The following is a 25,573-nucleotide window of genomic DNA, read 5'->3' on the forward strand; positions in this document are numbered from 1 at the left end:
GCAGGGTGTGGATGGCTGAGCTGCTATACCCTGTTCTGCTCCCTCTCTGTCACATGGGAGAAGCAGGCAGCAGGCAGTGACACAGGTGATTTAGTGAGGAGTCAGGCAGGGTGCAGGGTGGCTTAACACAGCCTGCTGGCCTTAGCAACAGACTAGACATCCATATGGAGTGCCACTGATAAGGCCCAGCTAGTATGTTCGTTCAGCTAGAGCACTGAATAATGGGGGAGGAAAAAACAATGGTGATAGGGAAACTGCACAGTTAAATACACTCCACATACAAAAACAACTTATACAATGTGTAGGTCGAGATATGAGATTGTTTTTGACCGTAATAAAAGATGGCATTTGATAAGTTAAAGTTGTTTGAAAAAACATGCAGCGACTCAAACTCAAAGCGTGCGAATTACAGATGCAGACTGAAAGACAAATTAGTTTGAGGGGGTCTTTAGAGGGGTATGCAATTCATTTGCTAATCCATCCATCTAACTGTGCGTGCCTCATCTAACAAGAAGAGAGGTGAGTGGAGTGCTGCTGGTATTAAAAATCTTGTTCTGGGTGTGTGGGAATCTCTTAGGAAGCATGGCCCTTTGTCCTAAAAGCCTGGCCCAGGCTGTTGAATGGGTTCAGCACTTCACACAATTTTTAACTACGTTTGATTAACCCCAAAACTCAAATTGTGCATTTAAATCTATTAGTTCATTATGCAGCCGTATGTGGGTGGTGATATGGTGATACAAAGTGTGTGTGTGTTTGAGAGAGAGAGCACTGTAAAACAGTCCATTCGGGGGAATTGAAGAAGCCAAAAAGGACAGGTTTGTTGTTCTTTCAAAACCAGCTGTCACTAGCAATCAAATCAAAATGTATTTGTCACATGTGCAGAACTTAAAGTGAAATGCTTACCTATAAGCCCTTAACCAACAATGCAGTTAGTGAATATTAACTAAATAAAAAAGCAACAAAATAAGAATAATGAGGCTATATACAGAGGGTACTGGCACTGAGTTAATGTGCAGGGGTATGGGTTAGTCGAGGTAATATGTACATGGGTGTCATTCAGGTCATTCGTTCAAAGAAGAGCAACAGACAGTAGCAATAGAAAGTCAGCAGTACCTTCATTTTATTAGCTTATACATACCACAGTGGTATGATGGTTCCTGTCAGCTTCATGGGAGTAGTACGGAATTTAAGGCAGGCACTCCTCCCTGCGTGGAAAGAAGATTTCCAGAAAGATTAACCCAGCTTCCTTTAATAGCCCCTGACAAGAGGTAAAATCAGACATTCCAGGAAGCTATGCTAAACTGCCTCGTCACTGTAGTTAGTCATTTTCCTGATCTGTCGCACTGCTGTTGATCAAAACCCTAATGATGGCGTCAGTGGTGTGGGTTGGCAAAAATCGAGATCTCCCTATAGGACAGGAGCCTGTCAGGCCCAATTCCTCGTTCTATACAAAAGGGGAAAAAGAGACACAGTGCAATGGTACTAACAATGCTTTACCCAAAGTAGGCCTAACAAAAGACAAAATAAAACACTCAGGAGAAAAAGTGATCTATAAACTGCACACTGTGAAAATAAGAGATTGTTTGGTATTTTTGATGGTAGGCCTAACAAATCATTTCACATCTTTTTATCTGCCTGAGGACTGGGGCTATATCATGTCTTACGAGAGCGAGATACAAAAAGTTGACGTCGGAAGTTTACATACACTTATGTTGGAGTCTTTAAAACTCGTTTTTCTAAAACTCCACAAATTTCTTGTTAACAAACTATAGTTTTGGCAAGTCGGTTAGGATATCTACTTTGTGCATGACACAACATTTTCCCAAACAATTGTTTAGACAGATTTTTTCACTGTATCACAATTCCAGTGGGTCAGACGTTTACGTACACTAAGTTGACTGTGCCTTTAACAGCTTGGAAAATTCCAGAAAATGATGTCATGGCTTCTGATAGGCTAATTGACATAATTTGAGTCAATTTGAGGTGTACCTGTGGATGTATTTCAAGGCCTACCTTCAAACTCAGTGCCTCATCGCTTGACATCATGTGAAAATCAAAAGAAAACAGCCAAGACCTCAGAAAACAAATTGTAGACCTCCACAAGTCTGGTTCATCCTTGGGAGCAATTTCCAAACGCCTGAAGGTACCACGTTCATCTGTACAAACAATAGTACGCAAGTATAAACACCATGGGACCACGCAGCCGTCATGCCGCTCTGGAAGGAGACGTGTTTTTTCTCCTAGAGATGAACTTACTTTGGTGCAAAAAGTGCAAATCAATCCCAGAACAGCAGCAAAAGACCTTGTGAAGATGCCGGAGGAAGCCGGTACAAAAGTATCTATATCCATAGTAAAACGAGTCCTATATCGACGTAACCTGAAAGGCCACTCAGCAAAGAAGAAGCCACTGCTCTAAAACCGCCATAAAAAAAAGCCAGACTACGGTTTGGAACTGCACATGGGGACAAAGATTGTACTTTTTTAGAGAAATGTCCTCTGGTCTGATGAATCAAAAATAGAACTGTTTGGCCATAATGACCATCGTTATGTTTGGATGAAACGGGGGGAGGCTTGCAAGCCGAATAACACCATCCCACCACAAATTGAGTGCATGTAAACTTCTAACCAACTGGGAATGTGATGAAAGAAATAAAAGCTGAAATAAATCACTCTGCTATTATTCTGACATGTCACGTTCTTAAAATAAAGGTGGTGATTCTAACTGACCTAAAACATATAATTTTTACTAGGATTAAAATGTCAGGAATTGTGAGAAACTGAGTTTAAATGTATTTGGCTAAGGTGTATGTAAACTTCCAACTTCAACTGTATGCATACACACAATTTTTTTATTTTCTTTATTTGTATTATTTTCTACATTGTAGAATAACAGTGACAACATCAAAACTATGAAATGACACATATGGAATCATGTAATAACCAAAAATATATTTTATATTCTTCAAAGTAGCCACCCTTTGCCTTGACAGCTTTGCACACTCCTGGCATTCTCTCAACCAGCTTCATGAGGCAGTCACCTGGAATTCTTTTCCAGCAGTCTTGAAGGAGTTCCCACATATACTGAGCCCTTGTTGGCTGCTTTTCCTTCACTCTGCGGTCCAAAGCATCCCAAACCATCTCAATTGGGTTGAGGTCGGGGGATTGTTGAGGCCAGGTCATCTGATGCAGCACTATCACTCTCCTTCTTGGTCATATAGCCCTTACACAGTCTGGAGGTGTGTTTTGGGCAGAGGCGTAAATTATTTTAAAGTACTACTTAAGTAGTATCTGTCCTATACTTTAGTATTTATCTTTTTTACAACATTTACCTATACTCCACTTACATTCCTAAAGAAAAAAAAAAACGACTTTTTACTCCCATTCATTTTCCCTGACACCAAAAAGTACTCAGGCAGGAGTACACACACACCCTTCAATACAACGCATTGTCCTACCTAGTGTCTCCGATCTGGCGGACTCATTAAACACAAATATTGCATTCGGAAATTATGTGCCCCTCTATCTGTCCGTAATTGTTTTTAAATAAAAACAAAAATGAGCAGTCTGATTTGCTTAATATGAGGAATTTGATATATAGCATTTACTTTGTACTTTTACACAAGTATGAAAATGTTGTACTTTTTTCACCACTGTACTTATTAAGTATATTTAAAACGAGATTTTTAAACTTTTACTCAAGTAGTATTTTACTGGGTGACTGAGTTCAGTCATCTGTTATTAAAAAAGGTATCTTTACTTTTACTCAAGTATGACAATTGAACACTTTATACATCACTAGTTTGAGGTCTTGGTCCTTTTGAAAAACTAATGATAATCCCACTAAGCGCAAACCAGATGGGATGGCGTATCGCTGCAGAATGCTGTGGTAGCCATGCTGGTTAAGTGTGCCTTAAATACGAAATAAATTGCCAATGTCACCAGCAAAGGTCCTACCTTGGGCTTGCTCCTACCCATCTTTCCGATTTGGTCCTGCAGTACATACCTACACGTACGCTACGGTCACAAGATGCAGGCCTCCTAATTGTCCCTAGAATTTCTAAGCAAACAGCTGGAGGCAGGGCTTTCTCCTATAGAGTTCCATTTTTATGGAATGGTCTGCCTACCCATGTGAGCGACGCAGACTCGGTCTCAACCTTTAAGTCTTTACTGAAGACTCATCTCTTCAGTGGGTCATATGATTGATTGTGGTCTGGCCCAGGAGTGTGAAGGTGAATGGAAAGGCACTGGAGCAACGAACCACCCTTGCTGTCTCTGCCTGGCCGGTTCCCCTCTCTCCACTGGGATTCTCTGCCTCTAACCCTATTGCAGGGGCTGAGTCACTGGCTTACTGGTGCTCTTCCATGCCGTCCCTAGGAGGGGCGCTTCACTTGAGTGGGTTGAGTCACTGACGTGGTCTTCCTGTCTGGGTTGGCGCCCCCCCCCCTGGGTTGTGTTGTGGCGGAGATCCTTGTGGGCTATACTCGGCCTTGTCTCAGGATGGTAAGTTGGTGGTTGAAGATAGCGGTGTGGGGGCTGTGCTTTGGCAAAGTTAATGTGGTTATATCCTTCCTGTTTGGCCCTGGCCGGGGGTATCATCGGATGAGGCCACAGTGTCTCCTGACCCCTCGTGTCTCAGCCTCCAGTATTTATGCTGCAGTAGTTTGTGTGTCGGGGGACTAGGGTCAGTTTGTTATATCTGGAGTACTTCTCCTGTCCTATCCGGTGTCCTGTGTGAATTTAAGTATGCTCTCTCTAATTCTCTCTCTTTCAGGGGACCTGGGCCCTAGGACCATGCCTCAGGACTACCTGGCATGATGACTCCTTATTGTCCCCAGTCCACCAGGCCGTGCTGCTGCTCCAGTTTCAACTGTTCTGCCTGTGGCTATGGAACCCTGACCTGTTCACTGTAATTAAAATGATTTATGAATATTTGAACATCTTGGCCATGTTCTGTTATAATCCCCACCCGGCACAGCCAGAAGAGGACTGGCCACCCCTCATAGCCTGGTTCCTCTCTAGGTTTCTTCCTCGGTTTTGGCCTTTCTGGGGGAGTTTTTCCTAGCCGCCGTGCTTCTACACCTGCATTGCTTGCTGTTTGGGGTTTTAAGCTGGGTTTCTGCACAGCACTTTGATATATCAGCTGATGTAAGAAGGGCAATATAAATACATTTGATTTGAAAGCACCCCCACACCATGGGGAGATCATCCATTCACCTACTCTGCGTCTCACAAAGACACGGTGGTTGGAACCAAAAATCTCACATTTTGACTCATCAGACCAAAAGGACAGATTTCCACCGATCTAATGTCCATTGCTCGTGTTTCTTGGCCAAGCAAGTCTCTTCTTATTATTGGTGTCCTTTAGTAGTGGTTTCTCTGCAGCAATTCAACCATAAAGGCCTGATTTCAAGCAGTTGAACTCCGAAGCATTTATTGGGGACTGCAATTTCTGAGGCTGGTAACTCTAATGAACTTATCCTCTGCAGCAGAGGTAACTCTGGGTCTTCCTTTCCCGTGGCGGTCCTCATGAGAGCCAGTTTCATCATAGTGCTTGATGGTTTTTGCGACTGCACTTGAAGAAACTTTCCTAGTTCTTGAAATATTGCAGATTGACTAACCTTCATGTCTTAAAGTAATGATGGACTGTCGTTTCTCTTTGCTTATTTGAGCTGTTCTTGCCATAATATGGACTTGGTCTTTTACCAAATAGGGTTATCTTCTGTATACCACCCCTACCTTGTCAAAACACAACTGATTGGCTCAAACGCATTAAGGAAAGACATTCCACAAATTAACCTTTAACAAGGCACACATGCATTCCAGGTGACTACCTCAAGAAGCTGGTTGAGAGAATGCCAAGAGTGTGCAAAGCTGTCATCAAGGCAAAGTGTGGCTACTTTGAAGATTCTAAAATATTATTTGTTTAATACCTTTTGTTACTACATGATTCCATATGTTTTGATGTCTTCACAATTATTCTACAATGTAGAAAAAGCAAAAATAAATAAACTCCCTCGATTGAGTAGGTGTCCAACATTTTTGACTGGTGTTATATTTAATATATAAGGGATGCACAATATATCGGTGAAGATATTGGAATCGGCCGATATTAGCTAAAAATGCTAACATCGGTGTCTAGTTTAATGTTCCTATGTGTAAAACCGATGTCAAAGCTGACGTGCATACCTATATAACATAGGTACATGACGCCTCATAAAATGTTGCACTACACATGCAACACAGCATTCCTAACCTAGCCCGCAATGTCTGCTGTGTGGATCGAGCAGTCAGCAAGTCAAGCAGTCAGTTGAAAGAGTAAGAAAATTTCAGCGAGACAACTCAAAGTCAAAATCCATTAAAGCCAAGATAATGGAATTCATTGCCCTTGACATTCAACCGTTCTCTGTCATGGGTGATATGGGCTTTCGCAACTGGTCGAGCACCGGTACACACTACCAAGTGTGCCATTTTTCAGATGAAGCCCTATCGGAGTTACACAGTAATAGCGTCACTGCTATTAGCTTCACGACATACATACATACATACTATGGAATGCCGTTTGGGCCTTTGCATGTCAAAAAACATACAGTAGCACTGTCAAAGCTGTACAATAAAGTCTGCAAACAAGCAAACACCGGCCACGAACGATGTGCTTACAACACCATGTTGGTAATAAAGCATTATTTGGTTCAACCGCAACTTCTGGGGTAGCTAGTTAACTTTAGCTTGCACCAATACAAATCAGCCTGAAAACAATGACCAGTAGAAACTGCAGTCATTTTCATTATTCTTAGCAATGATTTTGGAATCCTTGAGAGTCATTATTAGCTAGGTAGCCACTTGTTGTTCGCCTATTGAAATTGAACTGCAGTTCATGAAAATAAATAGGTAGCCAGCTACTTAACCCTGTTGCCCAAAGCGAACGTTATAAGCAGCCAGCTAGCTTCATCTGGCTAGTGAGGCTCGACCGAACAGGGCTATGTGTTGTGAAGCTAGCGACAATAAGGATTAGAATAGTTGATTTTGCGGTTTGCCTTCAAAATAAAACAACCTCTGATGCAGACAGTTACAATTGGTGGAATCATGCCATATTTAGACTAGATAATGTTAAACAAGGTTGGAATGTGAAGCAATGAAATGGGGTATCAGTCTTCTCGGTGACACCCACAGAACACAACTGTGAAGAGATTATGCAAATATTAGTGTAGTAGCTCTTATCGTGGGACTGTGAGAAATCACCTCCCCAGTCAGCCTATTGTGTGTATTGACATTCACATCGCACTGTACAGCTTTACCTAAGGATTGGGGATCAATTAAATGGGGTATCAGTCTACTCAATACCCAAGATATTTCTTCCCAATGTCCTCAGAGTTAGCAAACATCCCACGCAGTATTGTTTTTCCTCTGGAAAAGTGTTCAATAAACATAGGTTGACAATAAACGTGGCTCAATTCACAGTTTTTTCAGAGTCCAGCAATAAGAGCTATGATGCTAATGTTCTCTGGGTGTCACAGAGTAGACTGATACCTATGGATTGTGGATCAATAACATGGGGCAAGGCTGTACAGTGAAATAAGTACACCCCCAATGCAATTCTAAAGTATAATACAGCCAGTGTAATTTCAGATTTGTCAAATTAACAAATTGTTTTTATATAACATTCCAACCTCGTTTATGCTGATCTATTGAATTATGGAAGAATTCTACCATTTTTATTCATTTGCATCACTGTCAATGACATACTTTTATTTTGAAGCTAATCCTTTTTGTGGCTAGGTTCACATAGATGGGTCTGACCACCATTAATACAAATAAGAACTGTCTTATAAATTAGGGTAATTTTAGATGATGACACCTAGCTATATAGTTAGCTAGCTAACTATAGCCACTAAAACAGATTGCCGTTTTGCTGTTTCTGGGGAAGAAAATTGTTTGCATCCATGAGCAACCTAGCTTTATTTAAGACCAGCACTGAAGGTGCGCAAGACAACTTTACCAGCATCATAGCATACGTATCGATGGATCGTTGTGACATTACACGATCACTCGTATTTCATGTAACTATGTAAAACAATATGTTAAAATATATAACATGCAGTCATATTCAGGTCCTGATTGGTCAACAAGCCAATTTGATGTGCATCTTTTTTGACACACAAAGACCCAAACAGCGTTCCATAGAAATCCTGGTAGAGAATGAAACGACTGAACAACGAAACACAGCAAATAAGTGAAAGAAATAGGTTTTGTCTATGTTTTACTGGTAATAGGGACATGCGTAAATTCCCCCAAAATAACTTTTTGGTCAGTGTGGGGTGTGTGTAACCTTTATTTAACTAGGCAAGTTGGTTAAGAACAAATTCTTATCTACAATGACGGCCTACCCTGGCCTCACCCGGACGACGCTGGGCCAAATGTGCACCGCCCTATGGGACTCCCAATCACGGCCAGATGTGACACAGCCTGGATTCGAACCAGGGACTGTAGTGACACCTCTTGCACTGAGATGCAGTGCCATGTGCGTGTGTTAACAATTTAACTGTACTAGAATGCTTAAAAAGGCCGCAAAAATTGTAAATATGTTATCATCGGCAAGGAAAACAATGGATATCGGTATCGTCCCAAATCCTAATATCGGTGCATGATACACAGACACACACAGGCGAAGTCGGAAATTTACAAACACCTAGCCAAATATATTTAAACTCAGTTTCTCACAAGTCCTGACATTTAATCCTAGTAAAAAAATCCCCACTTTATTTTAAGATGGCAGAAATGGCAGAATAACAGCAGAGAGAATGATTTATTTCAGCTTTTATTTCTTTCATCACATCCCCAGTGGATCAGAAGTTTACATACACTCAATTAGTATTTGGTAGCATTGCATTTAAATTGTTTAACTTGGGTCAAACGTTTTGGGTAGGCTTCCACAAGCTTCCCACAATAAATTGGGTGAACTTTGGCCCAGTAATCCTGACAGAGCTGGTGTAACTGAGCCAGACCTTGCTTGCACAGGCTTTTTCAGTTCTGCCCACAAATGTTCTATAGGATTGAGGTCAGGGCATTGTGATGGCCACCCCAATCCCTTGACTTTGTTGTCCTTAAGCCATTTTGCCACAACTTTGGAAGTATGATTGGGGTCATTGTCCATTTGGAAGACCCATTTGCGACCAAGCTTTCACTTCCTGACTGATGTCTTGAGATGTTGCTTCAAAATATACACAATTTTCCTGCCTCAAGATAACATCTATTTTGTGACGTGCACCAGTCCCTCCTGCAGCAAAGTGCCGCCACAAATTGATGCTGCCACCCCCGTGCTTCACGGTTGAGATAGTGTTCTTCAGCTTACAAACGTCCCCCTTTTTCCTCCAAACATAACGATTGTCATTATGGCCAAACAGTTAGATTTTTGTTTCATCCGACCAGAGGACATTTCTCCAAAATGTACGATCTTTGTCCCCATGTGCAGTTGCAAACCGTAGTCTGGCTTTTTTATGGCGGTTTTGGAGCAGTGGCTTCTTCCTTGCTGAGCAGGCTTTCAGGTTGTGTCAATATAGGACTCGTTTTACTGTGGATATAGATACTTTTGTACCCGTTTCCTCCAGCATCTTCACAAGGTCCTTTTCTGTTGTTCTGGGATTGATTCACACTTTTCACACCAAAGTACATTCATCTCTAGGAGACAGAACGCATCTCTTTCCTGAGCGGTTTGACAGCTGAGCGGTCCCATGGTGTTTATATTCGCATACTATTGTTTGTACAGATGACCCGGGCACCTTCAGGCATTTGGAAATTGCTCCAAAGGATGAACCAGACTTGTGGAGGTCTACAATGTTTTTTTCTGAGGTCTTCGCTGATTTCTTTTGATTTTCCCATGATGTCAAGCGACGAGGCACTGAGTTTGATGGTAGGCCTTGAAATACATCCACAGGTCCACCTGAAATTGACTCAAATTATGTCAATTAGCCTATCAGAAGCTTCTAAAGCTATGACATCATTTTTGGGAAGATTCCAAGCAGTTTAAAGGCACAGTCAACTTTGTGTATGCAAACTTCTGACCCACTGGAATTGTGATACAGTGAATTATAAGTGAAATAATCTGTCTGTAAACAATTGTTGGAAAAATTACTTGTGTCATGCACAAAGTAGATGTCCTAACCGACTTGCCAAAACCACAGTTTGTTACAAGAAATTTGTAGAGTGGTTGAAAAACAAGTTAATGACTCCAACCTAAGTGTATGTAAACGTCAACTGTATATATACACACACAATAAACCTCTTTTCAGGACCCCGTCTTTCAAAGATTATTTGTATAAATCCAAATAACTTCACAGATCTTCATTGTAAAGGGTTTAAACACTGTTTCCCATGCTTGTTCAATGAACCATAAACAATTAATGAACCTGTGGAACGATCATTAAGACACTTAACAGCTTACCGACGGTAGGCAATTAAGGTCACAGTTATGAAAACGTAGGACACTAAAGAGGCCTTTCTACTGACTCTGGAAAAACACCAAAAGAAAGATGCCCATGGTCCCGGCACATCTGCGTGAACGTGCCTTAGGCATGCTGCAAGGTGGCATGAGGACTGATGTGGCCAGGGCAATAAATTGCAATGTCCGTACTGTGAGACGCCTAAGACAGCACTACAGGGAGACAGGACGGACAGCTGATCAACCTCGCAGTGGCAGACCACGTGTAACAACACCTTCACAGGATCGGCACATCTGCGGGACAGGTACAGGATGGCAACAACTGCCCGAGTTACACCATAGAACGCACAATCCCTCCTTCAGTGCTCAGACAGTCCGCAATAGGCTGAGAGAGGCTGGACTGAGGGCATGTAGGCCTGTTGTAAGTCAGGTCCTCACCAGACATCACCGGCAACAACATTGCCTATGGGCACAAACCCACCATCGCTGGACCAGAGAGGACTGGCAAAAAGTGCTCTTCACTGACGAGTCACGGTAGTCAGATTTGCGTTTATCGTCTGAAGGAATGAGCGTTACACCGAGGCCTGTACTCTGGAGCGGGATTGATTTGGAGGTGGAGGGTCCTTCATGGTCTGGGGTGGGTGTGTGACAGCATCATCGGACTGAGCTTGTTGTCATTGCAGGCAATCTCAACGCTGTGCGTTACAGGGAAGACATCCTCCTTCCTCATGTGGTACCCTTCCTGCAGGCTCATCCTGACATGACCCTCCAGCATGACAATGCCACCAGCCATACTGCACCTTCTGTGCGTGATTTGCTGCAAGACAGGAATGTCAGTGTTCTGCCATGGCCAGCGAAGAGCCCAGATCTCAAACCCATTGAGCACATCTGGGACCTGTTGGATCGGAGGGTGAGGGCTAGGGCCATTCCCCCCAGAAATGTCCGGGAACTTGCAGGTGGTGGAAGAGTGGGGTAACATCTCACAGCAAGAACTGGCAAATCTGGTGCAGTCCATGAGGGGCGATGCACTGCAGTACTTAATGCAGCTGGTGGCCATACCAGATACTGACTGTTACTTTTGATTTTGACCCCTTTTTTTCAGGGACACATTATTCCATTTCCGTTAGTCACATGTCTGTGGAACTTGTTTAGCTTATGTCTCAGTTGTTGAATCTTAATGTTCATACAAATATTTACATGTTAAGTTTGCTGAAAATAAATGCAGTTGACAGTGAGAGGACAATTTTTTTTTTTGCTGAGTTTATACACACAACCATTCAAAAGTTTGGGGTCACATAGAAATGTCACATAGAAATACATGAAATGAGTTGCAAAATGAATAGGCAATAGTGTTGACAATGTTATAAATAATGGTGTCCATCAAACTTTGCTCAAAGAATCCTCCATTTACAGCAATTACAGCCTTGCACACCTTTCGCATTTTTCGATGTCAATTTGTTGAGGTAATCTGAAGAGATTTTACCCCATGCTTCCTGAAGCACCTCCCACAAGTTGGATTGGCTTGATGGGCATGTACCATACGGTCAAGCTGCTCCCACAACAGCTTAATAGGGATGAGATCTGGTGACTGTGCTGGCCACTCCATTATAGACAGAATACCAGCTGACTGCTTCCCTAAATAGTTTGTGCATAGTTTGGAGCTGTGCTTTGGATCATTGTCCTGTTGTAGGAGGAAATTGGCTCCAATTAAGCACCGTCCACAGGGTATGGCATGGCGTTGCAAAATGGAGTGATCGCCTTCCTTCTTCAAGATCACTTTTACCCTGTACAAATCTCCCACTTTACCACCACCAAAGCACCCCCAGACCATCACATTGCCTCCAGCATGCTTGGCGTCAAGCACTCCTCTGGCCTCATTTTTTTCTGCGTCTCACTTTGTGATCCGAACACCTCAAACTTAGATTTGTCTGTCCTTAACACTTGTTTTCCTCTGTCCAGTGTCTGTGTTCTTTTGCCCATCTTAATCTTTACTTTTTATATGTCAGTCTAAGATATGGCTTTTTCTTTGCAACTCTGCCTAGAAGGCCAGCATCCTGAAGTCGCCTCTTCACTGTTAACATTTAGACTGGTGTTTTGCGGGTACTATTTAATGAAGCTGCCAGTTGAGGACTTCTGAGGCGTCTGTTTCTCAAACCAGACACACTAATGTACTTGGCCTCTTGCACAGTTGTGCACCGGGGCCTCCCACTCCTCTTCTATTCTGCTTAGAGCCAGTTTGCGCTGTTCTGTGAAGGGACTAGTACAGAGCGTTGTACGAGACCTTCAGTTTCTTGGCAATTTCTCTCATGGAATAGCCTTCATTTCTCAGAACAAGAATAGACTGATGAGTTCCAGAAGGAAGGTCTTTGTTTCTGGCCATTTTGAGCCTGAACTAACAAATGCTGAAGCTTTAGATACTCAACTAGTCTAAAAAATGTTTTGCTTTTCTTTCAAAAAGTGACCCCAAACTTTTGAACGGTTGTGTGTGTGATATATATATATATATATATATCCATCCTACACAGTAATGGAGATAGGTGACAGCAATTAACATTTTGAATGTTTTCCGGTATCCACTCTCCTCCATTCCTGGTCAGCTGGTGGTGTTGATGTTTCTAGACCCTAGCAGCACCTGGGACCTCATTTATCAACCGTGCGTAAATGTCTTACTAAATTCTGGCGTATGTGGAGATAAAATTATTTGGATGTATCAAACTGTTGCACACACTGATAAATCAGAGCCTTATTATATTTGTGTGGTTGTGAACGAGCGCTACAATCCCGCAAACGTTGGCCGCGTATTATGCAAGATTGGTTGTCCATTCAAACAATTGAAAAGTAAATGCTACAGCCCACACGTCAATGCAAAAGACTAATTGTCCAATATTTTGTTTATCAATACATGGTTGTGCATCCATCTCTTGCCTTCATATAGGCTCTGACATTAAATAGGCTATGTCACGCTCCTAATATACACAGCAATAGGCTACTGTAGCTTATCCATACTGTCAAGGCTACCTACCGGTCTAATGATAAAAACTGATGAAAATAGTAGTATTTGTTGTGTAGCGGTAATCATTTAAAAGCAGTTATGTCAGAAAAGGACATTTCCTTCAATATGATTATGATTTAAGCCTTTATTATAAAAGTTAAATATACATTAAATGACATGCTGCTGTGCGATTCCCTTACCAATGGCAAATGCATCCTTTTTATCATTAGGCCTACCTATGTTTTGATGATTTTATTAGCTTACCATTGTTATAATTCCTGTGCATCAAACACCTGCCATTTCCCTCAAAGTAAGAATAAGCCTATTTGCTTGCAATACAGTTGATCAACCTACTAGAAGTTTTGTGCAGGCACAGTTTGAGATTTGGTGAAGATACACACTTTCTAGTAAAGTTCAAAATAGTATTTATCCAACCTTTGTGGGAAAACTGGAGCACACAATGTTTAGAGTATTTTTTGTGCGCACGCACCTTGATAAATGAGGGCCAGGCCCTGGTTCCTGATGGGGTGAGAGCAGGGGGGGTAATTTACGATTCATTACAGAAAGCTGACACGATGGCCTGGCCAACCCATGCAATGAAACCCTGGATTGTCAAATACAGGAAGATGGGTGATTTCCTTTGATTGAGCACACACACACAAACTGAGCACATTATACACTCAGTCAGGCTTGCACAAGCACTTTAAAATGTGGCTCCAGCCTTTCAAATTCCAGCAAGCCTCCATCTCAATCCACGGCAATCTGCAGCTGAATGAAGTGAAAGTACTTCTGTTCTGGGGCCATTTTTCACAATGTGAGTAATACAAAGAGGATGTGCAGCAGCCGCTACACAACTACATGATAAAAGTTAACATTCTTGCTTCAATTCAATGTATCCTTTGTAAACTCCCCCCCCACCCCTTTAATAGGAATACATGGAGGCTATACACACACACACAAGCCGGACGTAATGGACAATTTCATAATTCACTCCAGAGCTCGACAACCGCAGACAAAGGAGGGAAATGGCAAGAGATCCGCCAATCATTGATCACTGAAAGATTTCAGACAAAGGGAGTCCAAACAAAATGAGGATGCTGCTTTTCTTCCCTGTGGCATGTTCTGTGTCACTCAGCAGCTCCATTGCAACCAAATCCTCACAATAAAGGAGGTCACTGACAAGAGACTCTCTTACAAGAGCACTGACCCCATTTTAACCCTATACAGGTGGCATTGTGCTGCTAAAACAGGAAGCAAACACCCTTTTCAAAGGATGTAGGACCAAGCTAGGAGGTTAAAACTATTAGGGACGATTTCAAGTTTTCATAACAATCGGAAATCGGTATTTTGCTGATTTATTTTTTTATAAATACATTTTATACCTTTATTTAACTAGGCAAGTCACTTAAGAACACATTCTTATTTTCAATGACGGCCTAGGAAAGGTGGATTAACTGTCTTGTTCAGGGGCAGAATGACAGATGTTCACCTTGTCAGCTAGGGTTAACCAATCTTGCAACCTTACAGTTAACTAGTCCAATGCTCGTAACCACCTGATTACATTGCACTCCACGAGGAGCCTGCCTGTTACGCGAATGCAACAGTTTGGGCAGCCTGCCTCATTGTGAACTAATTTGCCAGAATTTTACGTAATTATGACATAACATTGAAGGTTGTGCAATGTAACAAGAATATTTAGACTTCGGGATGCCACCCGTTAGATAAAATACTGAACGGTTCCGTATTTCACTTAAATAAACGTTTTGTTTTTGAAATGATAGTTTGCGGATTCGACCATATTAATGACCAAAGGCTCGTATTTCTGTGTGTTATGTTATAATTAAGTCTGATTTGATAGAGCAGTCTGACTGAGCGATGGTAAACAGCAGCAGGCTCGTAAGCATTCTTTCAAACAGCACTTTCGCCAGCAGCTCTTCGCAAGCACAGCGCTGTTTATGACTTCAAGCCTATGGCTGGTGTAACCGATGTTAAATGGCTAGCTAATTAGCTGGGTGTGCGCTAATAGCGTTTCAAACATCACGCGCTCTGTGATTTGGAGTAGTTATTCCCCTTGCTCTGCAAGGGCCGCGGCTTTTGTGTGATGATTAACGCTGCTTCGAGTGTGGCTGTTGTCAGTGTGTTCCTAGTTCGAGCGAGGAGAGGGACGGAAGCTATACTGTTACACTGGCAATACTATAGTGCCTATAAGAACATCCAATAGTCAAAGGTATATGGAATACAAATGGTAGAGAGAGAAATAGTCCTATAAATACTATATTAACTACAACCTAAAACCTCTTACCTTGGAATATTGAAGTCTCATGTTAAAAGGAACCACCAACTTTCATATGTTCTCATGTTCTGAGCAAGGAACTCAAATGTTAGCTTTTTTATATGGCACATATTGCACTTTTACTTCTCCAACACGTTGTTTTTGCATTATTTAAACCAAATTGAACATGTTTCATTATTTATTTGAGACTAAATGTATTTTATTGATGTATTATATTAAGTTAAAGTAAGTGTTCATCCAGTATTGTTGTAATTGTCATTATTACAAATTTGTAAAAATGGTAAAATTCGTCCGATTAATCGGCATCGGCTTTGTTGGTCCTCCAATAATCGGTATCGGTGTTGAAAAATCATAATCGGTTGACCTCTAGTTAAAACAGTGCTCTTTATAGTCCTATCTGTAAAGATAATTCATGCTAAAAAAAAAGCTCATAGGTGTGGTGGTTAGTGAGGAACATGCAGCCTAGCCTAACCTTCTCATAAGCAAAACAACTCCAGTAAAAGACTAAAATAGCGTGGCAGATTGAGACTGCACATCACATTTTATGCTCAACTCCTGGGAAGAGAAAGCGTATGACCTAAAACACTTTCTAATATGGAAATGACAATACTTGAACACATCCGATTGCTTGCCGTGACTTGATTCAGAATAAATTGAATATTGACTGCCGTAGTTCCCTGGGTGATTTCCCTGTCTGGATTCTCTGGTATTCATGTCATACTGCCTAACCTAGTGGACTAAATCAACACTGACCACCTATGAACTGTGATTACAGCCAGCCAAACTCCCTCCTGCAGAAACATCATCAGCCCTGCACTGTGCACACACACACTCCAGGAAATGCAGCCAGCTGAGGAGGACAAAAACAGGGGCTAGAGGAGACATAAACATCATATGCTAAACTGGATTGAGCTGAGCACTACCCTTGTTTACTACCTCTATAGCAGGGGTGTCAAACTCATTCCATGGAGGGCCAAGGTTTTTTTTCATTCAATTGAGACCTAGACCAGGGGTTATTTTTCAACCTGGGCCCCTATTCCAGCATTGGGGAACATCCCGCACCCCACCTGCGCAAGCTCGCACGCCACGTCTATTTCTATGGGTACAAGCACTGTTCATGACACAAACTGTTCACACCACTCTTATTGGTGGAGAGAATTTTGCAGGTTTAAAGCTTAATTCCTGCAATTCTACCCATTTTCTCATGGAGTGCAAAGAAAATGTAGCAGTTTTAAAGCTAATTTTCTTGCAATTCTATACAAGTGACAAAAAAAAAATACAACAATATCTATGGGCTAAAAAACATTAGCTGACATGGGCTAGTTGACTAACATGACAAGAGGAACTGATGATGCACTACCCAATTTCGAAATTGTACCTTGTGCATTACAACTTTCAAGCCAGACAAAGTTCCTTTAAAAAAAAATGTTTAAGTATGGGAACCACTGACCTACACAACCAGGTGAGGGGAGTTCCTTACTAATTAGTGACCTTATTTTATCAATCAAGTACAAGGGTGAAGCGAAAACCCGCAGACACACGGCCCTCCGTGGAATGAGAATTACATGTGCTCTATATGGTATTAAAACGAGTGTAGTGCATTTCACCCCGGTGCTGATTTCAGGCAGTAGCCCAATTCAGCATGCAGTGCAGAGCAGACAGGCGCTGGCTGCTAAATCCACCAGTCTGTGTACAGAGGGCTCAGTTACTGGTTACTGGCGTTTGGACAATGCAGGTGTCAGACAGAACACAACGCCTGTCTGGAATAGCAATTCAGCTCAGTGCATCTGCGGAGGCACTTGTTTAAAGTGGAGGTCGAACAAGAAGTGACAGTTGGATTTTACTGCTCTGACTGAGTGACAACCATTGCTAATACTGCAAGTTTTATATTGCTGTATTTCCTCCAGCCTGGCTCCTATGGCTGCTGTCTGCAAGCCTCTCTGACTGTCGCGATCAGCAAAAATAGAGAAAGGATCTGCCACTTTTTCTGACTTGGAAACAAACAGCCATTGACTGACATGCAAGAGATTACCCTGTGAAGGTCACAATTTATCCTAGTCTTCAGGCACCCTTTCACAACAAAATCCCAAGCCCTTTTTACGACAAAACGTAATCTGGCCATTTCCAAATCTCAAGGCATGGTGGTACCATTCACTATCAGCAACAATGATCTCTAACAGGACCAGAGGGTTAGGCTGTATAAAGGCCTATATTCTGATTGGCTCTCTCGAACACAAGAAGACACATTTTTTGTAATTTAACTCTTATCCAGAGATGCATAGATGCTCTTACTTTTTCGTACTGGTCCCCTGTGGGAATCGAACCAACAATCCTGGCGTTGCATGCGCAATGCTCTACCAACCGAGCCACATGGGACCCACACATGCCATTGAGAGGTGCTGCTGATGATAAACTAAGCAGGTTACGGCAAAGTGCAATAGCACCGACCACCACACTAGACTAGCTCACTCTCTCTCTGCCCAGTTTGCCTCTGCTGCACCCTCACCCAGCCCTGCAGTCAGTGCTGGGTCAGCACTGCTCTGATCTGAGGCTCAGGCTGAGCCACTGACTGCTCAATCAGGCCCACAGAAACACTAGCTCCCTGTCGGCTCAGATAACCAACAGCTTTATCACTTGAGAACACGGCAGCCATGACATACTAAGCTCTTTCATACTTCTCATTACATCCAGGGATAAGATTACAAAGGGCAAAAATAAATAATATTCTTCTCATGCAAAACTTTCCACAGCCAGCGCCTTATCTTCAAACAAGAGTAAACAAAAACATTGACCTCGAAAAACCAGAAGAATGTTGTTTTGGTCACGCTCAGTTTATGTTCTTGTTAAGAAATGATAGTGGATAGGATTTAGCTCAATAGTGGAACAGTACCTCCGTCTCTCACCCCGGGAGTGATGACCAATGTGGTATTTGATATATGGCACACCAAAATTAGCATCCCTCAATGTCCAGGATATGGATTTGAGACCAGGAAAGCAAAAAGGCTGGTGAAATTAAACTAAAGACACCCTTTGACCCAACCACATCTAAGCAAGTGTCACATTTCAGTAACTAAGCAGGGCCTACAACAAATCACCTGCTGTTTTCTCAGACTTTCACAGTTGTCAGAAAACAAACTCTCAGACATTGAACTCACGACCAGGATCACAGCCAGCATGGCCAACTCAGTCTTGTGATTAATTAAAATGAAAAATCTATAATGTAATATATCCATCTTGTGTCTCAACCCCGCCAGCTTGATGTTCATGGTGCGGCAGGTAGCCTAGTGGTTAGAGCGTTGGACTAGTAACCAAAAGATTGCAAGAGCGAATCCCCGAGCTGACAAGGTAAAAATCTGTCGTTCTGCCCCTAAACAAGGCAGTTAACCCACCTTTCCTAAGCCGTCATTGAAAATAAGAATTTGTTCTTAATTAACTGACTTGCCTAGTTAAATAAAGGTAAAGTAAAAAAACGTAATGTCAAGTATCACACTTTCTTCCAGCTCAATTCCCTTATTTCTCCGTCGTCACTTGATCTCCACCTTTACTGTAATAGCTGGTATGAACTGGAAAAGCCTCCTGCTTTATTTAAGTCTCATGTATGGGAGTATTTTGGCTTCCCTGTCAGATATGATGATGGAAGAAGGGTGGTGGACAACACCATTACGGTGTGTAGGCATGTGTCACAAGAAAGCTGTATGATCATGGAATTACATTGAGCATGGCCACACATTTAAAGCGTCATCACCCTGGTGTGTCAGTGACGGGAGCCAACTCAGTCAAGAGACAAACTTCTCACCGCGGCATTTAAGCAGCCCTTTGCTGCAGAATCAGACAGGACTAAAGCCATCACCAAATCTATTGGGACATTTATCGCTGCAGACATGAGGCCATATTCTGTTGTTGAAAACAAAAGGTTTAAAAATATGGTGAAAGTGCTTGAGCCATGCTACAAAATCCCCTCGCGCACCCACCTCAGTATGAAGATCATGCCAGATCTTTATGAACAGGAAAATATCAAAATTGTCGACAAATTGTCCAAGGCATCCTCTGTTGCCCTCACCACCCGACGGGTGGACCTCCAGGGCAACGGAAAGATACGTGACTGTGACTGCTCACTACACCAGGAGTGGGAGATGGAGGAGTGGGAGATGAAGTCCGGTGCTACAGACACGCCCCTTCTATGAGAGTCACACAGGCACAAATCCGGGGCAGGTACTGCTAGGAGCAGTAGCAGAGTGGGAGCTAGAGAGGCCCAATAGCAATATCCCAAACACCACAGATAATGCCAAGAACCAAGTAAATGCAGTGATAGAAGCTGGACTGGGGCCACAGATAGCTTGCTTTGCACATGTGATCAATTTAGCATCCCAAAGGGGAATCACAGTGAACTAGATGGACCGCCACCTTGGGAAGATCAGGAAGGTGGTTTCCTTTTTCCACAAAAGCACAACAAACGCTCATGTACTTAACACTTAGCAAGAAATGCTATAGCTACCGACCCACAAGCTCATACACCATGTCACAACAAGATGGAACTCCACTTAAGACAAGTTGAAGCGCCATCTTGAGCAGCAGGCAACTGTATACTCTGCACTGACAGACAATACCCTGAAAAAAATTATAAAAGACATCCTCACCTTGTCTGATGATGATGATGTGAAAGTAACAGCGGAGGTCCTCCAGGTGCTCAAACCCCTCAAAACGGTTACAACCCTATTGAGCACTGAAACTGCACCATCTGTGTCCATGATCCTACCTCTGAAAACAAGAATTCTACAATCCATGGCCCCAAGTGAGGAAGACAGTACCATCACTAGAGATGTCAAGGCTGCCATTAGAGAGGACCTGAACCCCAGATACCCCCCTAATGTACATTACTACATTCATAGATCTACTGCACTGGATCCAAGGTTCAAGTCCCTGTGTCACCTAGACCCTACCCTACACTGGAGGACATACAGTGATCTCACCACTGAGATCGTTGCCACTGAAGAGGTAAAAAAAAAAAGAGTGAATTACTTAATAAATATACTGGAGTCTAATCTTAGTCGATGCTATTGCTATTAGAATCAACCATTTTTTTTAAATTTGGAATAATAATAGCTTTTATTCAATGTTATAGCCCACAATTATAGTTCTATGAAATATGAAAATAAATAGTTAGTTAGTTTAATAGATCAGGTCATTTTCTTCTGCAAGGTCAAGCCACAGAGCCTATGGGGGTGCCACAGGGTTCAATTCCCAGGCCGACTCTCTTCTCTGTATACATCAATGATGTCACTCTTTCTGCTGGTGATCCTCTGATCCACCTCTACGCAGAGGACACCATTCTGTATACCTCTGGCCCTTCTTTGGACACTGTGTTAACTAACCTCCAGACAAGCTTCAATACCATACAACTCTCCTTCCATGGCCTCCAACTGCTCTTAAATGCAAGTAAAACGAAATGCATGCTCTTCAACCGATCGCTGCCCGCACCTGCCCGCATCACTACTCTGACTATGTGGACGGTTCTGAATATGTGGACAACTATAAATACCTAGGTTTCTGGTTAGACTGTCAACTCTCCTTCCAGACTCACATTAAGCATCTCCAATCCAAAATTAAATCTAGAATCGGCTTCCTATTTCGCAACAAAGCATCCTTCACTCATGCTGCCAAACATACCCTCGTAAAACTGACCATCCCACCGATCCTCGACTTCGGCGATGTCATTTACAAAATAGCCTCCAATACCCTACTCTATAAATTGGATGCAGTCTATCACAGTGCCATCAGTTGTCACCAAAGCCCCATATACTACCCACCACTGCGACCTGTACCCTATCGGTGGCTGGTCCTCGCTTCATACTCGTCGCCAAACCCACTGGCTCCAGGTCATATACAAGTCTCTGCTAGGTAAAGCCCCGCCTTATCTCAGCTCACTGGTCACCATAGCAGCACCCACCCGTAGCACACGCTCCAGCAGGTACAGCTCACTGGTCACACCCAAAGCCAATTCTTCCTTTGGCCGCCTTTCCTTCCAGTTCTCTGCTGCCAATGACTGGAACGAACTGCAAAAATCACTGAAGCTGGAGACTCATATCTCCCTCACTAGCATTAAGCACCAGCTGTCAGAGCAGCTCACTGCACCTGTACATAGATCATATGTAAATAACCCATCCAACTACCTCGTCCCCCCCAATACGGTATTTATTTATTTGGCTCCTTTGCACCCCAAGATCTCTACTTGCACATTCATCTTCTGCACATTACCATCCCAGTGTTTAATTGCTATATTGTAATTACTTCGCCACCATGGCCTATTTATTGCCTTACCTCTTATCCTAACTAATTTGCACATACTGTATATTGACTTTCTACTGTATGTTTGTTTATTCCATGTGTAACTCTGTTGTGGTATGTGTCGAACTGCTTTGCTTTATCTTGGCCAGGTCGCAGTTGCAAATGAGAACTTGTTCTCAACTAGCCTACCTGGTTAAATAAAAGGCGAAATAAAAAAATAAAACATAAAAAGAGCCGACAGGAACAGACTCAGAGGCATCTCCTCCACAAAATAATTATGCCACGAAGGAGATTTTTGGGGAGACCTTTGCAAGCAAGGACACAGGGAAGACGTTTGCCAACACCATCAAAGGGGAAGTGGCATCCTACAAGGCAGCAAGCGGCAATTCCAGTGGATGGTGATCCACTGGCATGGTGAAAAAGCAATGAGTGTAAATAATCTCATAATGCCATGGTAGACAAGATGCTACCTGGCTGTGCCTGGCACTTCAGTTCCTAACGAGAGGGTGTTCTCCACGGCAGGGGACATAGTGACTGCAAAGAGGTCTACCCTCTCCCTAGACAATGTAGACATCCTAATCTGTTTGAAAAATAATTTGAAGTTAAGCTCAGGTCTGCTTTACTTTCTTTAACTAAAAAAAAAAAAAAAGGACAGGCTATTTTTTCATTCACCATTGTTCAAAGGAAGAAGGTATCATGCCTCATATTGCTTTAATTTAACAATTGAGTATTCAATATTTTAGTTTAAGATTTTATTTAAACATTGAAAAGGTCCTTGCTTTAAGTGTTCTTTAAGTAATAAATGGAAAGCAAAGTTGTCTCCTTTTTCTTTGCTGATCCGAAAAATGATCCGATCCTCGACTCAAAACCGTAATCCGATCCGAACCTTGAGTTTTGTGATCTGTTGCACCACTACCATTCACTCATAACGACCAACTTCTTGTCCCAGGCATGATAGAAAATTAACACCACAAGGTATCAAACAATCTCACGTGCTAGTGAGTAGCCAGCAAATTGTTAGCTGGCAAATAGATCCAATATAACAAGGTAGAAAAGTTTAATTGTTAGGCTAAATATTAGGGATGCACAATATAAAAAAAAGAGTAGGTGAACATATCGGAATATGCCGATATTAGCTAAAAATGCCAACGTCGGTATTGGCCAATGTCTAGTTTAACGTCGATGCTAAAAGCCGATGTCAAAGCCACCGTGCATACCTATATAAATGTAGGTACATGACGTCATGACGCCACGTAAAATTGTGTGTGGATCGAGCAGTCAACAAGTCGAGCAGTCATTCAAAAAACATACAGTAGCACTGTCAAAGCTGTACAAAGAAATCTGCAAAGAAGCAAACACCGGCCACAAACGATGTGTTTACAATACCGCATAATTTGTTCGACTGCAACTTCTGGGGTAGCTAGCTAGCACCAATACAACCAGCCTGAAAACAATGACCAGTAGAAATTTCGGAATTTCGGAATACTTGAGTTTAAGTTTAAGTATTAGCTAGGTAGCCACTTGTTGTTCGCCTATAGAAATTGATCTTCAGTTCAATAAAATAAATAGCTAGCCAGCTACTTAACCCTGTTGCCCAAAGCTTACGTTATAAGCAGCCAGCTAGCTTCATCTGGCTAGTGAGGCTCGACTGGACCTTGTTATATGTTGTGAAGCTAGCCACAATAAGGATTAGGCACAATAGTGGACTTTGCGGGTTGCCTTCAAAATAAAAGTATGACATTGACAGTGATGCAAATGAATACAAATAGAATTATGCCATACCTTTATTTTGGAGTCTAACCACAAAGTCCACTATTGTGCCTAATCCTTATTGTGGCTAGCTTCACATAGATGGGTCCGACCACCATTAATCAAATACGAACTGTCTTATAAATTAGGGTTATTTTAGATGATGAAACCTAGATTGTCGTTTTGCTATGTTTTGAACATTGTTTGCATCCATGAGCTAGCTAGCTTGTTTTATGACCAGCACTGTAGATGCTAGATAACTTTAAAAGTATCATAGCATACATATGGATGGATCGTTCTGACATAGGAAATACGAGTAATATTGTAATCAATGTGTAATAACTATATGAATGCTTTAAATTATGTGACGTGCAGTCATATTCAGGTCCCGGCTGGTTAACAAGTTTATTTGACACATCAAAGTGTTATTTTGTTTGACATGCAAAGACCCAAAAGGCGTTCCATAGAAATCCTGGTTGAGAATGAAACGACTGAACAAATGAACAACGAAACAGCACAGCAAGTAAATTAAATAAATAGGTTTTGATTATGTTTTACTGGTAATGGGGACATGCGTAAATGCCAACAAAATAACCTTTTGGTCAGTGTGAGGTTTGTGTAACCTTTATTTAACTAGGCAAGTCAGTTAAGAACAAATTCTTATTTACAATGACGGCCTACCCCAGCCAAATCCGGACGACACTGGGCCAATTGTGCGCCACCCTATGGGACTCCCAATCACAGCCGGATGTGATACAGCCTGGATTCGAACCAGGGACTGTAGTGACGCCTCTTGCACTGAGATGCAGTGCCTTAGACTGCTGCAACCATGTGTGTGTGTTAACTATTTAACTGTACTAGAATGCTTAAAACGGAGCAGAAAATTTAAATATTGGTATCGTTTTTTTTTGCAGGGAAAATAATGGATATTGGTATCAGCCATATGTGTCCATATGAGCGATTCTATTGGACAAAACCTCAAATACATATAGTGAATTGAAACCGAAGAAGTAATCTTTCATCTTTGTTGTTCTGAGTGGCAGGGACTGGGAGGAGCTTGGTGTGTGTAAATAGAAACGTGCAAAGTCACAGCGGAAGGAGAGAAGGAGACAAGACCAAAAAACTACATGAGAACAAGTGGACAAATACAAATAAAAACTTGATTTGAGCGATACAGGCATTTGGAATATCGTTCTAAAAAACATACATTAAAATTAATTATACGAACCAGATCACACTAAAAAACATTTCTGCGTTGCAATAAATTGCCAGATTTGTTCTTACTTTGTACAGTTGCTGGAAAACCCGTGTTGCAGAAGTACAGACCTGCTAATGGTATCTTTTAGGATTACTCAGAATGATATGTGACTCGCCTGGCAGCCTCTTGATAGGAGGAGGGCCTGTTGTGGGTGAGAGGTGGGTCAGTGTTCCGATTCGGGCAGCCTTATCTCATGCCATAAACAGATAGCCGTATCAGACTGGCCTCATCCTCTAACTGTTCCTGTCAGATAGAGGAAGGGGCACAAACAACCCTCATGTCCCCAGTGCCTCTACTGGGAAACCTACCCAGGCCAGATCAGCCACTGATCATGTCGCCCTGCCCTGTGCTAGTTTAGTAAGAACTGTCACTCCTGCTACTGCATTTCTGTTGAACAAATAGGTAGGAGGCAATGAAGTGTAGTGTGGCTGTGTGGGTCTAGATTCCTGTGATTGCCCTGAAGCCGAAGACAAAACAACTTCATAGTTCAAAGTTAGGCAACGGGAGGCCATTGGGCCTGGTGTGAGGTGGAGTGGGGATGATTATGCAGGCTTTACCAGC

General features: G+C 42.3%; 1 protein-coding gene across 9 annotated transcripts in view; it reads right to left on the bottom strand.

Annotated features, from left to right (window-relative positions):
* The window catches only part of fam222ba (family with sequence similarity 222 member Ba), an 82,924-nt gene that overhangs the window by 39,294 nt on the left and 18,057 nt on the right, over nucleotides 1-25,573 (bottom strand). For 6 of the 9 annotated variants that reach the window (XM_020485514.2, XM_020485506.2, XM_031826666.1 and 3 more), the window contains exon 2: nucleotides 1,139-1,205. The gene's annotated coding sequence lies outside the window, so the exon portion shown is untranslated. Of the gene's footprint in view, nucleotides 1-1,113; nucleotides 1,206-25,573 lie in introns of all 9 variants that reach the window. The other 3 variants (XM_031826668.1, XM_031826669.1, XM_031826663.1) reach the window with 1 other exon arrangement.

This window comes from Oncorhynchus kisutch, linkage group LG6 (genome assembly GCF_002021735.2).
Source record: "Oncorhynchus kisutch isolate 150728-3 linkage group LG6, Okis_V2, whole genome shotgun sequence".
Classification (NCBI taxonomy): domain Eukaryota; kingdom Metazoa; phylum Chordata; class Actinopteri; order Salmoniformes; family Salmonidae; genus Oncorhynchus; species Oncorhynchus kisutch.